The sequence below is a fragment of the Phyllobates terribilis genome, unplaced genomic scaffold, assembly GCF_046119375.1.
Source record: "Phyllobates terribilis strain yellow unplaced genomic scaffold, ASM4611937v1 Scaffold_2__4_contigs__length_985480577, whole genome shotgun sequence".
Taxonomy (NCBI): Eukaryota; Metazoa; Chordata; class Amphibia; order Anura; family Dendrobatidae; genus Phyllobates; species Phyllobates terribilis.
The window spans coordinates 877537096-877555046 of record NW_027362762.1 but is presented as its reverse complement, the minus strand read 5'-3'; positions in this window follow the sequence as shown (position 1 = coordinate 877555046).

The window sequence follows — 17951 nt, the reverse complement described above, 5'->3', positions numbered from 1 at the left end:
GCTTACGCTATTCTTGCCTCCGACACTGACACTGACAGTGAGGGTGAGGATCCCACATTTCTTTGTTTCTCCGACTCCTCGTCGTCTTCCTCCTTCTCTTCTTCCTCCTCTTCCTCAGGTTCTGCTGGCCCGCCCCGCCGTCGTCGCAGGAGAGATGTTCCAGCGCCCCCCACTACTGAGCCTATATGGACTTCACCCCCCGAAAATTATGAGCCGCTGATTCCTGATTTCGTAGCGGAATCAGGAATCAAGTTTGACACCACCGGCCTCACAGAAATAGACTTTTTCAAAGTCTTTTTCTCTGAGGATTTTATAAACCTCATGGTGGGCCAAACTAATTTATACGCTCATCAATTTTTTGAACAAAACCCCTCTTCATCATTTTCTAACTGGTCTCCTGTAGACGCAGTAGAAATGATGAAGTTTTGGGGCCTGGTCCTTCTTATGGGGATCTTGAAGAAGCCCGAGCTTCGGCAATACTGGAGTGTTGACGTTTTGTATAACACTCCAGTGTTCCGAATGGTCATGCCCCGGACACGTTTTGAGGCCATCCACAAGTTCTTGCATTACCAAGATAATGCAAGGTGTCCTGCACGCGATGACCCGAACTTTGATCGTCTTTTCAAAGTTCGGCCAGTCATCGAACACTTCAACAACAAGTTTGGTGAAGTGTACGTGCCCCAAAGGGACATCTGCGTGGATGAGTCCTTAATTTCTTTTAAGGGGCGGCTTGGATTCCGGCAGTACCTGCCCAGTAAGAGGGCAAGGTATGGGATCAAGCTGTATAAACTTTGTGAGAGTACCTCAGGATACACTCACAAGTTTAGAGTTTATGAAGGGAAGGACTCCCTGATTGAACCCCCTGAATGCCCCCCTGTTCTGGGAGTGAGTGGGAAAATTGTGTGGGACTTGGTGCACCCACTGCTTGATAAAGGTTATCACCTCTATGTGGATAACTTTTATACAAGTATCCCGCTCTTCCAGTCCCTCTCTGCGCGATGTACCGCAGCCTGCGGTACTGTCCGCAAAATTCAGAAAGGCCTCCCAAAGACGCTAATTGGGCAGCTGCTCAAAAGGGGTGAGAGCAGAGCCCAATGTAGCGACCACCTGTTGATGGTCAAGTACAAGGACAAAAGGGATGTCCTTTTCTTGACCACCATACATGGTGATGGCAGCACACTCAGCACTGTACGAGGTTCCACAACACAGGTCGTCAAACCAGACTGTGTAGTGGGGTACAACAAGTACATGGGGGGAGTTGATCTCTCTGATCAAGTCCTCCAGCCATACAGTGCTTTGAGAAAGGCCAGAGTGTGGTACAAGAAGCTGGCCGTGCACATTGTACAGATGGCAATGTACAATGCTTTCCTTCTGTCACAATGTGCAGGCCAGACTTCTGCATCGTATCTTCAGTTTCAGGAAACGGTTATCAAGGCCCTGATATTTGGCAGCGGTGACAGAGCGGGCCCCAGTACTTCTGGAATTGAAGGACCAAGAATTGTACCAGGCCAGCATTTCCCAGGGCAGATCCCTCACAGCGGAAAAAAAGGAAAGTCACAAAAGAGGTGCCGAGTGTGTTATAAAAGTGGAATACGCAAGGATACCATTTATCAATGTGACACCTGCCCTGACAAACCTGGCCTGTGTATGAAAGACTGCTTCAAAAGGTACCATACTTCGATGGACTATTAAATTAATTTCTGAAGTATGACAACCTGACAAACACTGCACAGCTGACGTAGTGTTCGTCAGGTTGTCATACGTCACTTGTGTAGTGTTTGTCAGATTGTCCTACACAACTGATGTATAACACTACATTACAAAATTCAAAAATCAACTAACACTACCAAAAAGGGGGCACTTGTTAGGCATTTCACTGTTTAGGCACATCAAGGGTTCTGAGAACATGACCTGACGCCCGCAGACCATTCCATCAAAGTCTGCGTTCAAAAGCGTCACTCCTTCCCTTCCGAGCCCTTACATGCGCCCAAACAGTAGTTTTTTCCAACACATGGGGTATATGAATACTCAGGAGAAATTTCACAACAACTTATGGGGTGCAATTTCTCCTGGTACCCTTGTGAAAATATTTTTTTTTGCATTTTTGTGGAAAAAATGTTTTTTTTATATTTTCACAAGTCAACATTATGATTTTCTGTGAGGCACCTGGGGGTTCAATGGGCTCACCACAAATCTATATAAGTTCCCTGGGGGGTCTAGTTTCCAAAATGGGGTCACTTGTGGGGGAGCTCCAATGTTTGGGCACACAGGGACTCTTCAAATGCAACATGGTATCCGCTAACAAATTGTCGGCTCAAATTGTTAGCGGATACCATGTTGCATTTGAAGAGTTCCTGTGTGCCCAAACATTGGAGCTCCCCCACAAGTGACCCCATTTTGGAAACTAGACCCCCCAAGGCACCTATCTAGATGCATAGTGAGCACTTGTAACCCTCAGGTGCTTCACAAATTGATTCATAAAAATGAAAAAGTGAAAAAAAAAAACACTGGGGTCACTTGTGGGGGAGCTCCAATGCTTGGGGACACAGGGGCTCTCCAAACGCAACATGGTGTCGCTAACAATTTGAGCCGATTTTCCGTTAAATTTGTAAGCGGACACCATGTTGCATTTATAGAGTCCCTGTCTGCCCAAACATTGGAGCTCCCCCACAAGTGACCCCATTTTGGAAACTAGACCCCCCAAGGCACCTATCTAGATGCATAGTGAGCACTTGGAACCCCCAGGTGCTTCACAAATTGATTCGTAACAATGAAAAAGTGAAAAAAAAAACACTTTTTCATTTTTATGAATCAATTTGTGAAGCACCTGGGGGTTCCAAGTGCTCACTATGCATCTAGATAGGTGCCTTGGGGGGTCTAGTTTCCAAAATGGGGTCACTTGTGGGGGAGCTCCAATGCTTGGGGACACAGGGGCTCTCCAAACGCAACATGGTGTCGCTAACAATTTGAGCCGATTTTCCGTTAAATTTGTTAGCAGACACCATGTTGCATTTATAGAGTCCCTGTGTGCCCAAACATTGGAGCTCCCCCACAAGTGACCCCATTTTGGAAACTAGACCCCCCAAGGCACCTATCTAGATGCATAGTGAGCACTTGGAACCCCCAGGTGCTTCACAAATTGATTCGTAACAATGAAAAAGTGAAAAAAAAAACACTTTTTCATTTTTATGAATCAATTTGTGAAGCACCTGGGGGTTCCAAGTGCTCACTATGCATCTAGATAGGTGCCTTGGGGGGTCTAGTTTCCAAAATGGGGTCACTTGTGGGGGAGCTCCAATGCTTGGGGACACAGGGGCTCTCCAAACGCAACATGGTGTCGCTAACAATTTGAGCCGATTTTCCGTTAAATTTGTTAGCGGACACCATGTTGCATTTAGAGAGTCCCTGTGTGCCCAAACATTGGAGCTCCCCCACAAGTGACCCCATTTTGGAAACTAGACCCCCCAAGGCACCTATCTAGATGCATAGTGAGCACTTGGAACCCCCAGGTGCTTCACAAATTGATTCGTAACAATGAAAAAGTGAAAAAAAAACACTTTTTCATTTTTATGAATCAATTTGTGAAGCACCTGAGGATTCCAAGTGCTCACTATGCATCTAGATAGGTGCCTTGGGGGGTCTAGTTTCCAGAATGGGGTCACTTGTGGGGGAGCTCTAATGTTTGGGGACACAGGGGCTCTCCAAACGCAACATGGTGTCCGCTAATTATTCAAGCAAATTTTACAATCAAAAAGTCAAATGGCGCTCCTTCCCTTCCGAGCCCTGCCGTGCGCCCAAACAGTGTTTTTTCCCCAAATATTGGGTATCTGCGTGCCCAGGGGAAATTGCACAACAAATTTTGGGGTCCATTTTTTCTTGTTACCCCTGTGAAAATAAAAAAAAATGGGTCTAAAGTAAAATTTTTGTGAAAAAAGTTAAATGTTCATTTTTTTCTTCCACATTCAAAAAATTCCTGTGAAGCACCTGAAGGGTTAATAAAGTTCTTGAATGTGGTTTTGAGCACCTTGAGGGGTGCAGTTTTTAGAATGGTGTCACTTTTGGGTATTTTCTGTCATAAAGACCTCTCAAAGTGACTTCAAATGTGATGTGGTCCCTAAAAAAATGGTTTTGTAAATTTTGTTGTAAAAATGAGAAATCGCTGGTGAACTTTTAACCCTTATAGCTCCCTAACAAAAAAAAATTTTGGTTCCAAAATTGTGCTGATGTAAAGTAGACATGTGGGAAATGTTATTTATTAACTCTTTTGTGTGACATATCTCTCTGATTTCAGGGCTCAAAAATTCAAATTTTGAAAATTGCAAAATTTTCAAAATTTTCGCCAAATTTCCATTTTTTTCACAAATAAACGCAAGTGATATCGTAGAAATTTTACCAGAATCATGAAGTACAATATGTCACGAAAAAACAATCTCAGAATCAGGGGGATCCGGTGAAGCGTTCCAGAGTAATTACCTCATAAAGTGACAGTGGTCAGAATTGTAAAAATTGGCCTGGTCATTAACGTGCAAACCACCCTCGGGGCTTAAGGGGTTAAAGACATGCAAAAACTTTTAGGATGCATCCGCATATAAAAGCATAAACCACATTTCTTCCCTTTATGGGAGGTACACTTCTTTTAACGTTACTGGTTACGTTTCTTTATCAAAACATTATGAGACCTTTTAAAGAACATTTCTCTTTACACTTATAAAAACATTATAAAACTTTTTCACATATACAAACACTTCTTTTGCATATAAACATTTTCTCATAGAAAGATTCTATCAGGTCACAGCATAATCTGCAACCAGGTGTCCATTTTTCCTTGACAAGGTGCAATTTGAGGGACCCGTTCAAAACCCTCCACGGAGGCTCTGGGGTGGCTGCAGGGCATAGATGATCCAAGTTTTGGACCACGTCTTCAGCCACCTCCAAAGAGTTTTTGTTCAGTGGTCTCGGTTCTGAAAATATAAAACCAATAGGGGGCACCTCAAAAGGTGCAACTATTTACAGGAAGTGGCTGCTCCCAGTCCTCAGCCGGTCAGTTTTTGGACCCGTTCTGGGTAACTAAGTAGACGGGTTAAATGTTCACACAAACTTTAATTTGCAGTGTCCATTCTTCTGCACGGGTACGGGTGACTACTTGCAGTCTTTAATAGGAGTGCTCCCTCTGGGCAGGCTCTTGTTCACAATATGCTGACCCAGCCGGGTCTTCAGCTTCGCAGAGGTAGAAGTCGCTCTCTTCCTCCACCTTGTGGACATCGAGGGCATACCAGCCTCTTACTCCTCGGTGACGGGTGTAAGTCACTGTGTCTCCGGGGTAGACGTACCGATCAGGGTGACCCGCTTTTAGGTGAGACTCCACGTACCTCCTGTTAACAAACAAGTCATTGTCTGTGTGCGGGTCCCGAATGAACCCCCATCCGGCCTCTAAGTTGAATTTTACTATGGTCCCTTCTTCCCTAGGAACATGGGTGGCTTTGTTGGCCCTGCGGGCCCGTATCTTTTCCTCCATGTTCTGGGCCTCTAATTTCTCCCACCACACGCTCCGTAAGTTGCGCTCCTTTTCTAACTGGACCAGTTGTTGGTGGCAGAACTCCTTCCTACGAGCCGCCGCTGCCCTTGACTCCTGGGTAAACCCCATCAGGTCTTCCCCAGAGTGGTCCCACTCAAACTGGGCCTCATCTTTCGGCAACTGGGAGACGGCAGCGGGCTGCGGAGCGGGCAGGAGCGGGGGCCGCTGGTCCTCTACCTCCGCGGACCAGTCCCACCGGCTACGTCGATACACCCACTCGGCTGTCGGGGGAGACGGCTCCTGCAGGGAACCCAGAAGTAGAGATGAGCGGTGTTCGACTAGAACTGTTCGCCAATCTCAAATTCGAGCTGTTTTGGGCGGTGTTCGAGTTGTTCGACGAACCCGAACGATTTGCAAAAAATTCGGCTGTTCGAGGTTATGTTCGATAACTGTTCGTGCACCAAAAGCGTGTCCTGCATGTCTGGCGCTATTTAGAGCACCAATCATGCAGGGATTGTCTGCCACTCACTGTAATGCCACAGCCATGGTGGTTGTGGCATTACAGTGATTGCCCAAATCGATGGGAACAGTGCCAACAGTGAAACATGAAAAGCCGGCAATTCAGCAGCGGCATACACCTGTACCCGACAATTTAGAACCGAAAGAATAGAGCTTCACACATAGATTAGATAGATATAAACATGTCAGTCACATATATATGAAGTACAGTGAAAGTGCTGCTTACTGTACTTGTCATTTAGCGTAAAGGATTTATCAAAAAAAATAATAGTGTTTTCATGCACCGTCTCTTTAAAAAAGCCGGCCGGCAATTCAGCAGCGGTACCCGACAATTTAGAATAGAAGGAATAGAGATTCACACATAGATTAGATAGATAGAAACATGTCAGTCACATATATAAGAAGTGCAGTGACAGTGTTGATTACTGTACTTGTCATTTAGTGTAAAGGATTTATTTAAAAAAATAATAGTGTTTTCATGCACTGTCTCTTTAAAAAAGCCGGCCGGCAATTCAGCATCTGTACCCGACAATTTATAACAGACAGAATAGAGCATCATACATAGATTAGATAGATAGAAACATGTCAGCCACATATATACGAAGTACAGTGACAGTGTTGCTTACTGTACTTGTCATTTAGCGTAAAGGATTTATCAAAAAAAATAATAGTGTTTTCATGCACCGTCTCTTTAAAAAAGCCGGCCGGCAATTCAGCAGCGGTACCCGACAATTTATAACAGACAGAATAGAGCTTCACACATAGATTAGATAGATAGAAACATGTCAGTCACATATATATGAAGTACAGTGATAGTGTTGGTTACTGTACTTGTCATTTAGTATTAAAATAAAGGATTTATTATTAAAAAAATTGGCGTGGGGTTCCCCTTAATTTTAGGCTCTAGCGGAGGTTAAGCAGACGGCTGGGGCAGATGTTTGAAGCCTGGGAAGGGGGTAATACCCACGGAGCTTCCCAGGCTACTAATATCAGCCCCCAGCTGAATACATAGCCTTTACTAGCTATTAAAATGGGGGACCCCCCAAAAAAAATGACGTGGGGTCCCCCCTAATTTAATAGCTAGCAAAGGCTAGGCAGACAGCTGGGGGCTGATATTAATAGCCCAGGAAGGGAGCCATGAATATTGGCCCCCTCCCAGGCTAGAAACACCAGCCGTCAGCCGCCCCAGAAATGGCGCATTCATAGGATGCGCCAATTCTGGCACTTAGCCTCGCTCTTCCCACTGCCCTGTAGCGGTGGCAGGGGGTAATAGGGTTGGGGTTGATGTCAGCTTATAATGCCAGCTGACATCAAGCCCAGGTTAGTAATGGAGAGGCGTCTATAAGACACCCCCATTACTAACCCCATAGTCAAAGTTAAAAAAAACACAAACACCCAGAATAAAGTCCTTTAATTGAAATAAAGACACAATCCTTTATTGTTCTAAATTAAACCATACTTACCGTCACGCCCATTCCAGCTGAAGCCAACGATCTCCTGCAATAAAAGAAAAATAATAAAGCAACCTCATCCTTACCTTTCCATGGTTCCCACGACAGCTTCAGCTCTGCTACATCGAGATGACAGGCTGGACCGCAGCAGAACGCTGCCATCCAGCCTCTCATCCCGCAGACACTGAGAAGTGCAGGCATGCTTGCGCTGCTCAGCGTCTCTCTGTGACGACATCCAGATGAGCCGAGTTCATGTCCAATGAACTCGGCTCACCTCATGCACGTCACTGACAGCGTGGGAAAATTCTCAAGCTGAAGCGGTGAGTGCAGGAGAATTCTCCCACGCTGTCAGTGACGTGCATAAGGTGAGCTCATGTCCAATGAACTCAGCTCACCTCCTGCACGTCACTGACAGCGTGGGAGAATTCTCCTGCACTCAGCGCTTCAGCGTGAGAATTCTCCCGCTGAAGCGCTGAGTGCAGGAGAATTTTCCCACGCTGTCAGTGACGTGCATAAGGTGAGCTCATTCATGGTGGTCATGTCTAATATTGGCGTGACCCCATGAATTTCGGGCTTAGGGCCAGCTGATAATGCCAAGCTGGCCCTAACCCCTTTATTACCCAGTGAGCCACCGCATCAGGGCCCTGGATGAGTTGGGTACAGCGCCAGAAGATGGCGCTTCTATGAACGCGCCATTTTCCGGGGTGGCTGCGGACTGCAATTTGCAGCGGGGGTGGCCCAGAAAGCTTGGGCCTCCCTGCGCTGCGGATTCCAGCCCCCAGCTGCCTAGTTGTACCTGGCTGGACACAAAAACAGGGCGAAGCCCCACGTCAATTTTCTTTAAATTATTTCATGAAATAATTAAGAAAAAAAGGGCTTCCCTATATTGTTGTGTCCGGCCAGGTACAAATAGGCAGCTGGTGGTTGGGGGCAGCCCGTTCCTGCCTGCTGTACCTGGCTGGACACAAATATAGTGCGAAGCCCCACGTCAATTTTTTTTAAATTATTTCATGAATTTCCTGAAATAATTTAAAAAAATTGACGTGGGGCTTCGCACTATATTTGTGTCCAGCCAGGTACAGCAGGCAGGAACGGGCTGCCCCCATCCACCAGCTGCCTATTTGTACCTGGCCGGACACAACAATATAGGGAAGCCCTTTTTTTCTTAATTATTTCATGAATTTCATGAAATAATTTAAAAAAATTGAAGTGGGGCTTCGCACTATATTTGTGTCCAGCCAGGTACAGCAGGCAGGAACGGGCTGCCCCCAACCACCAGCTGCCTATTTGTACCTGGCCGGACACAACAATATAGGGAAGGCCTTTTTTTCTTAATTATTTCATGAATTTCATGAAATAATTAAAAAAAAAGTACGTGGGGCTTCGCCCTATTTTTGTGTCCAGCCAGGTACAACTAGGCAGCTGGGGGCTGGAATCTGCAGCGCAGGGAGGCCCAAGCTTTCTGGGCCCCCCCCCGCTACAAATTGCAGTCCGCAGCCACCCCGGAAAATGGCGCGTTCATAGAAGCGCCATCTTCTGGCGCTGTACCCAACTCATCCAGGGCCCTGGTGCGGTGGCTCACTGGGTAATAAAGGGGTTAGGGCCAGCTTGGTATTATCAGCTGGCCCCAAGCCCAAAATTCATGGGGTCACGCCAGTATTAGACATGACCGCCATGAATTTCTAGTAAAGTATTTTAAAAAAATACTCAGTGTCTGCGGGATGACAGGCTGGATGGCAGCGTTCTGCTGCGGTCCAGCCTGTCATCTCGATGTAGCAGAGCTGAAGCTGTCGTGGGAACCATGGAAAGGTAAGGATGAGGTTGCTTTATTATTTTTCTTTTATTGCAGGAGATCGTTGGCTTCAGCTGGAATGTATGTAAGTATGGTTTAATTTAGAACAATAAAGGATTGTGTCTTTATTTCAATTAAAGGACTTTATTCTGGGTGTTTGTGTTTTTTTTAACTTTGACTATGGGGTTAGTAATGGGGGTGTCTTATAGACGCCTCTCCATTACTAACCTGGGCTTGATGTCAGCTGGCATTATAAGCTGACATCAACCCCAACCCTATTACCCCCTGCCACCGCACCAGGGCAGCGTGGAAGAGCGAGGCTAAGTGCCAGAATTGGCGCATCCTATGAATGCGCCATTTCTGGGGCGGCTGACGGCTGGTGTTTCTAGCCTGGGAGGGGGCCAATATTCATGGCTCCCTTCCTGGGCTATTAATATCAGCCCCCAGCTGTCTGCCTAGCCTTTGCTAGCTATTAAATTAGGGGGGACCCCACGTCATTTTTTTGGGGGGGTCCCCCATTTTAATAGCTAGTAAAGGCTATGTATTCAGCTGGGGGCTGATATTAGTAGCCTGGGAAGCTCCGTGGGTATTACCCCCTTCCCAGGCTTCAAACATCTGCCCCAGCCGTCTGCTTAACCTCCGCTAGAGCCTAAAATTAAGGGGAACCCCACGCCAATTTTTTTAATAATAAATCCTTTATTTTAATACTAAATGACAAGTACAGTAACCAACACTATCACTGTACTTCATATATATGTGACTGACATGTTTCTATCTATCTAATCTATGTGTGAAGCTCTATTCTTTCTGTTCTAAATTGTCGGGTACAGATGCTGAATTGCCGGCCGGCTTTTTTAAAGAGACGGTGCATGAAAACACTAATATTTTTTTTAATAAATCCTTTACACTAAATGACAAGTGCAGTAACCAACACTGTCACTGTGCTTCTTATATGTGTGACTGACATGTTTCTATCTATCTAATCTATGTGTGATGCTCTATTCCTTCTTGTCTAAATTGTCGGGTACCGGTGTATGCCGCTGCTGAATTTGCCGGCCGGCTTTTTTAAAGAGAGTGTCTTCTGAGCAGTTTGTCAGCTTTTGGACACCTTTGCAGGTGTTTTCTATGTGTTTCTATGTGTTTTTGTTTGCCTGCCATTGGTTTTAACGGTGTTCGACGGTGTTCTAAGGTGTTCGACGAACAGTTCCTCGAACATCCCGGTGTTCGACGAACCGAACCGAACCCGAACACTATGGGGGTGGCTCAACACTACCCAGAAGCTGACCGGCATCACTGGTACCCGGAGGTAGCAGTGTCGGGGTCCGTGAGGCGTGCAGGGGGGGCGCGCCCGGGACTTGTGGGGCTTGCGGCGGGATCAGGAGCGGGCCGCCGCTCTTGGCACCCGGGGTAGGAGGGCTTGGCTGTGGGCCTAGGAGTGGGTCGCCACTGGTGGCGCCAGGGGTCGGAGGGCTTGGTTGTGGGCCTTGCTGCGGCGTCAGGAGCGGGCTGGTGTCGGTAGCGCCCGGGGTCAGCGGCTCCACCAGAGGGCTCAGGAGCAGATCGACGCTGGCAGCGCCCGGGACAGGGAGACTCCTTTTGCCTGCTCCAGCGGCCGGTCGCCTCCTGGCGCTTGTCGGGATCAGCCAAGGCTGGGGCACTACCGGTGCTTGGTAGCGTCGCCGGCTGCTGTTCCATCTCCCGTCTCCACCCGGTGATGGCATCTCGCTGGGCCCTCTCCATCCTCCGGCCCAGGTCTTCCATCCCAGAGCGGAGGAACTCCGAGTCCTCCAGGGCAGGGGTGGGCAATTAATTTTCCCGAGGAGCCACATGAGAGACCGTGACTGTTGGGGAGGGCCGAACCAATAGGCTGAAATTAATTCTGCTCAATATTAATATTAACATGAGCATGAGCCCCACACAGCCTCCCCATGTCCAGCATGAGCCCCACAAAGCCCCCCATGTCCAGCATGAGCCCCACACAGCCCCCCCATGTCCAGCATGAGCCCCACACAGCCCCCCATGTCCAGCATGAGCCCCACACAGCCCCCAAGTCCAGCATGAGCCCCACACAGCCCCCCCATGTCCAGCATGAGCCCCACACAGCCCCCCCATGTCCAGTATGAGCCACACACAGTCCTCCCGTGTCCAGCATGAGCACCACACAGCTCTCCTGTGTCCACCATGAGCTCCACACAGCCCCCCATGTCCAGCATGAGCCCCACACAGCCCTCCGGTGTCCAGCATGAGCCATACACAGCCCCCCATGTCTAGCATCAGCCCCACACAGCCTCCCATGTCCAGCATGAGCCCCACACAGCCCTCCCATGTCCAGTATGTGCCCCTCAGAGTCCTCCTGTGTCCAGCATGAGCACCACACAGCTCTCCTGTGTCCACCATGAGCCCCACACAGCCCCCTATGTCCAGCATGAGCCCCACACAGCCCTCCCATGTCCAGCATGAGCCATACACAGCCCCCCATGTCCAGCATGAGCCCCACACAGCCCTCCCAAGTCCAGCATGTGCACCACCCACCCCCCCATGTCCAGTATGAGAGCTCGAGAGCCTCCTCATGTCCAGCATGACAGCCCTTCCAAGTGTCCAGCATGACAGCCCCCCAGTGTCCAGCATTAAAGCCCCCCAGTGTCTAGCATTAAAGCCCCCCATGTCCAGCATGAGAGCCCCCCCTGTGTCCAGCCTGACAGCCCTCCCTAGTGTCCAGCATGAGAGCCCCCCCTGTGTCCAGCATGAGAGCCCCTCTGTGTCCAGCATGACAACCCTCCCTAGTGTCCAGCATGAGAGCCCCCCTATGTCCAGCATGAGAGCCCCCATGTGTCCAGCATGACAGCCCTCCCTAGTGTCCAGCATGAGAGCCCCCCCTGTGTCCAGCATGAGAGCCCCCCTGCGTCCAGCATGAGAGCCCCCTGTGTCCAGCATGAGACCCCCCCTGTGTCCAGCATGACAGCCCTCCCTGTGTCCAGCATGAGAGTCCCCCCTGTGTCCAGCATGAGACCCCTTGTGTCCAGCATGAGACCCCCCTGTGTCCAGCATGAGAGTCCCCCCTGTGTCCAGCATGAGAGCCCCCTGTGTCCAGCATGAGAGCCCCCCCTGTGTCCAGCATGAGACCCCCCTGTGTCCAGCATGACAGCCCTCCCTGTGTCCAGCATGAGAGCCCCCCACTATGTCCAGCATGAGAGCCCCACTATGTACAGCATGAGAGCCCCCCTGTGTCCAGCATGAGAGCCCCCCCTGTGTCCAGCATTAAAGCATCTCTTGTGTCCAGCATTAAAGCCCCCCTGTGTCCAGCATCAAAGCAAAGCCGTCCCTGTGTCCAGCATTAAAGCCCCCCCTGTGTCCAGCATATACTTACTTCACTCCCTGTTTCCCTACGCTCCTGTCTCTGATGCACTGACTCTCCACAGTGTGCAGGCTGATGCCATTGTGTCAGCTGTTTCTAACGCTGATTGGTGGAAGAGGGAAGTGGCGGCCCCTCCTCCACCAATGCATTCACCGCGGATTGAGACCACGGATTGAGACAGCGGTGACGGTGTGCAGGCGGGCAGTGACGGCGAGCGGTGACGGCGTGCGGTGCAGTGCGGCCCGTGGGCCACTGTTATCAGCCCTTTGGCTGTCTCGGTCCGCGGGCCGGACTGGAACAGCCAGAGGGCCAGATGTGGCCCGCGGGCCGCACGTTGCCCAGATCTGCTCCAGGGTGTAGGGTGCTACGGCCTACAGCAGGCCGCTGACTGCGACTCTGGTGCTGCCGTCCTCCATCTTCCCTACCGGGTGCGGTCTGTCTAGACTGATCAAGACCATGCCCTGTCTCCCAGTTTTCTTCTCTCCTCTCCCCTTTTGGGGGTGGTCCCAGGGCAGTTTGTTGCGGTCCCATGGCAGTCTGCTGTCGGTCACTTTCAGGGTCAGCCCCCCCACCTTGACAGACACACTTGCATACATGACCACTACTGTTTGGGGCGAGCTCCGCTTCTGGCGAAATTCTGGGACCAGGCCCATGATGGGAGGTGGTTTCTGGTCATCTTTTAGCACGCACATAAAGGCACCCGTTCTTCTGGGGCGGGCGCCACATTTAGTAGAAAACACAGTCTTTAGGCACGCGATACACAGTGATATTGGGTGGGCTCATATCCTGCCGACTACGCCAAAGTTGACGCACCCCCTGGGCCGTGGGGTACCCGGAGCCGGGCCGGTAGATGCTGGGGGTTGTAGTCACTGTGACGGTGACCTGGTCCGTGACCCAGGGTGATTAATCCAAGGGGAATTGTATATGGGTTTGTATAATGTCCGACTACGCCACCTGTGGAGTACGGCTAATAGGGGCCGCCGCTGCGGAACAGTCCTCTGAAGCTGATGGTTTGGCAGCAAGGGTGGTATAACTCCCCACAGGAAGAGTGTAGCTTCAGGGCAGTGTGGGTGGATGATGGTGGTTGTTGTGCAGGGAGTCAGTAATAAACACGGAGTCAGTGGGATGCAGTCTCAGGTCCTTTACTCACAGTTGTTTCATTCCAAGTCATCACTGCAGATCACGACTTCCCATGTCGTCCTGTGTTTACTCATTGAGGGGCTCAGTCCACCCTCAGGTAGCTCCGGAGTACTTAGCAGGAACCCCTTCTGTATGTCCTTCCTCTGGCCCTCTCCCTGCACTTCACACCTAGTGACTCCAATCCGGTACCCTCGGGCCTTGGCGGGTGACGTCTGTTCTGTCCCCTGGGTCCTATGTGGCTGCCTTCTTAGTGAGACTGGTGTGGACTTTTGGCTAACGGTACATAAAGTGCTGCAGCCTCCGGTTTCTAGTTGAGCCTTGCAGTTCTCCACTAGTTGAGGGACCAATTCCCCTTATCTGGCCTGACCCCTCTACCTCCTGGTAGGAGCGGACATACGGGTGGCCTTCTGCACGGCCCGTACACGTAGGGTCCCTTCGGTTCCTGGAGCCTTCCTGCTCCCACTCCTCTCTTCTCTCCTTCAGTCCTGGGCCTCACAGGCTAGGCCCGCCTTTGGAGCAGAACTCATACAGAGCCTCTGCTCCCGTCACCTTCCTCCTCTGACTGAACTAACTGACTGAACTAAGATGGTGTCTCTATTTTATACAGCTTCCTTTCAAGTACTCCCAGGATCTACTTCCTCCACCCCATCCACTACATGGTTCCACCTCTCTAGGTGGTTCCCCCCACTCCAGCCAGGGACCAGGGACTGTGCTCTCCCGTAGGAGCAATCTCGCCCTGTCCCCCAGAAATGTGGTGTAATGAATGCAGTTGTTAGGGTCCTGAGCTGTACTCCTTCCTTACCTGAGAGTGAGATACCACACCTCTGGGTGAGATGCAGTACCTCTGTGGCGACCGAACCCTCAGGGGCGCCACAAATGCAACCTAAATGTTTGAGTGTGATGGTGCAATATGTTAGCAGTTAGGACCCACTTTAAACTTTTGCCCAGGGCCCCACTTTGTCTAAAACTGGCCTTGCTGGTTTAAAGCATCTTCTGTCTTCTTCATCCTGCATTGGAACTTCCAGCTCAACCAGACCTCTGACATTTTTGTGAACCATGCCATCGCTGAGCACGTTGCCACTGATGTGCATCCCCAGAGGCAATAACTAAAGTTTGGGTGACGCACGTCGCAACGTTCTGATGTCATTATGTGTGCCATGATGGTATAGTGTGCAGTGGCGTTAAAGTCCTGGTTGAACCAGAGGACCCAGACCTCTAAACCTGGTCAAAGAAGATGTGCATGTTTAATGAGGAACATTACATTTGTGGCAAATTAGTTTGATAGAAAACATGTATATAAGTCACCATGTGTTTAATGACTTCATAAAATATTCGCTCCTCACAGTGATATGTATATTCTGCTGTATTGTAAAGTTCAATTGAAGCACCATTACACTGTTACATATTATTGGTTGACTTCTTTATTAACTTCATTCAAGGTGGGTTATGCAGAAGCTCCCATTAGAAGTCAGGGCAATAGCCCTAAAATGTGCCCCGATGATAATGATGACAAAGGTACTTTGACTCACGAAGAGTCAACCTTCAGCACTCAGGAGAGGAAAAGCCCCCAGTGGAGGAAACCTCTAGGGAACCTTGGCTGAAGGACTGCCCTTCCCTTAGGCTGCAGATGTTCATTGATGAGAGCAGAGACCGAGCCCGGAATCTGTCTCATGGTGCAGCAGGTAAGTCACTAGATTTGTGATTATATCTAGCTGCAGAAAGTCTATCAAATGTTTTATCCACTGATGAGAACAGAGACCAAATCCGGAATCTGTCTCATGTGCAGTAGATATCTCACTTTATCTGTGAGTGCATCTAGCTGCGGAAAGTCCAGTAACTGTCGTATCCAGTGGTGGAGCTCAGAGACCGAGTTCGGAATCTGTCTCGTGTGCAGTAGGTATCTCACTTTATCTGTGAGTGCATCTAGCTGCAGAAAGTCCAGTAAATGTCGTATCCAGTGGTTGAGTTCAGAGACCGATCCAGGAATCTGTCTTATGATGCAGAAGGAAACTCACTTGTTCTGTGAGTGCATCTAGCTGCGGAAAGTCCAGTAAATGTCGTATTCATTAAAGAGAACAGAGACCGAGCCCGGAATCTGCCTCATGATGCAGTAGGTATCTCACATACTCTGTGAGTTCGTCTAGCTGCAGAAAGTCCAGTAAATGTCATATCCAATGAAGAGAACAGAAACCAAGCCTGGAATCTGCATCTTTGTGTTGATGTACAGTTGTCATCTCCAGCTGGATCCCATATTCATTGTGGGAATACAGCGAGACCCCGCTCTGCCTCACCTGGAAAATATATGTTACAAAATCAGCAAAAGAGTAATGATTAATATATGTACATGGCAACAGATTATAATGAGTTTGGCAACAGAAGAAGTTTACATGTCATCCATTATTTCTAGATTATAATACACTACTATGTAATATATAGTGGGCATTATTTAATGTCTATGTTCAGGTATGTTCTACACCTTATCATTGCTGTGATAGGAATAGTACCCTGCCTATTATTTTTTTGGATCTTGTAGGATTAGATTACCTTTAACTAGCAATCCCTCCTTCATGGTACATATGATAGATATACATACAGGCATATACAGCACTACACCCCGTTTCCTTTAACTCCTTGAAAAAGCTGTGATGGTGAAACGACTGTCAGGGTTGGTACTACAGCATGTCTAAACGTACTTGGCACTGACATTGATATTGAGCACTTTTTATCGTGCCATCAGCTCCTGTGATTACATTTGCATTTTAAGCCAGTATTGCTGTATATGCATAATGTGATCATGATTAAATATTCATTTTATTGTTTTTGCCATTACCACCCACTCTACTTCGTGTGTTTAATTTGTTAGTCATGTGATCAGCCATTTTTTATACTGTATATTGTGATTTATTAAAGATACAATATAAATTATCATATTTGTGATTCAAGAATAACACCCATTCTCATGTAGTCCAGCAAGTCTTGGTTCACAGACTGATGATTTAACTTGTATAAAGAAATATAATGCTTTCAACGTTTAGGTCGTTAATGCTCAATTTCTAATTATTTAGCCTATTGCCTGTTAATACTAAAATATAACATACATCATAAAACATACACATAAGCCCTAAGAACTTACATTTGGTTTTGGCTGGCATAAGCCAGAAGTTCCTGAAAGACAATCTTCATGAGGAGGTTAGTTTTCTCAATGTCTTTGTCCAGGTCAAGATCTTTATCAAAATTTTGAGGAGGCAGAGTAGTAGATGGAGAAGGATTCAGAGGAGGAGGTGGAATCTGTTCTCTGTCCTCTTGTTCTGAAAAAGACAGTGGTTATAAGATTAGTTGTTCATTAATGGACATTGATTCTACTGTCAGTCTGGGGTCGGAGAGCCAGAAAATACTGGGAAATTGCTTTAATTGAAATTCAATAATAAATTGCTTTTAATAGTAGATTTTAATTTATGCATGTTATGTAAATTAGAAGAAGAGATGATATTCATGGTACTAATCCACAAAGAAAAAATGAGCTTACTGTCAGAGGAGATGATCACATCCTTATATGGGTCCATATTGATTCTGACATAGTGGGGACCACTAGAGATGTTGGTGTCTGTGTGGACATCGCTCTCTTCAGCCATGGGTCCATGAGGAGCTTCATCATTTATAATGGTTGTTTCATCCCCATATTCTCCTGTAAAACAAAACAGTGAAATCAGCATTTCAAAAGAAAAAACTTCTATGTTTCTTCTAGATTGTTTGCTTTAACTGCAATTCAAAAATAAATTGCTTTTAACGGTAGATTTTATTTTATGCCTGTTATGTAAATTAGAAGAAGAGATGATATTTATGGTAGTAAGTATTCTACTTATCCACATGAAGAAAAAATAAACTTACTGTCAAAAGAGATGACCACATCGTCATCTGGGTCTATACTGATGACTATGTAACCGGGTCCAGGCGTAGAGATGTTGGTGTTTTCCAGGACATCTCTGTTTTCGGCCATGGGTCCACGAGGAACATCGTCATTTACAGTATTTATTTCACCCTCTTCTTCTCCTACAATGTTGAACATTGAAATTAGCATTAATAAAATTAAAGTTTCTATATATTTGTTAAAGAATATTAATATTATACAGGTTTTATAACCTTTACATTTTATAATAAAGTAATGAAAATAGAAAGATC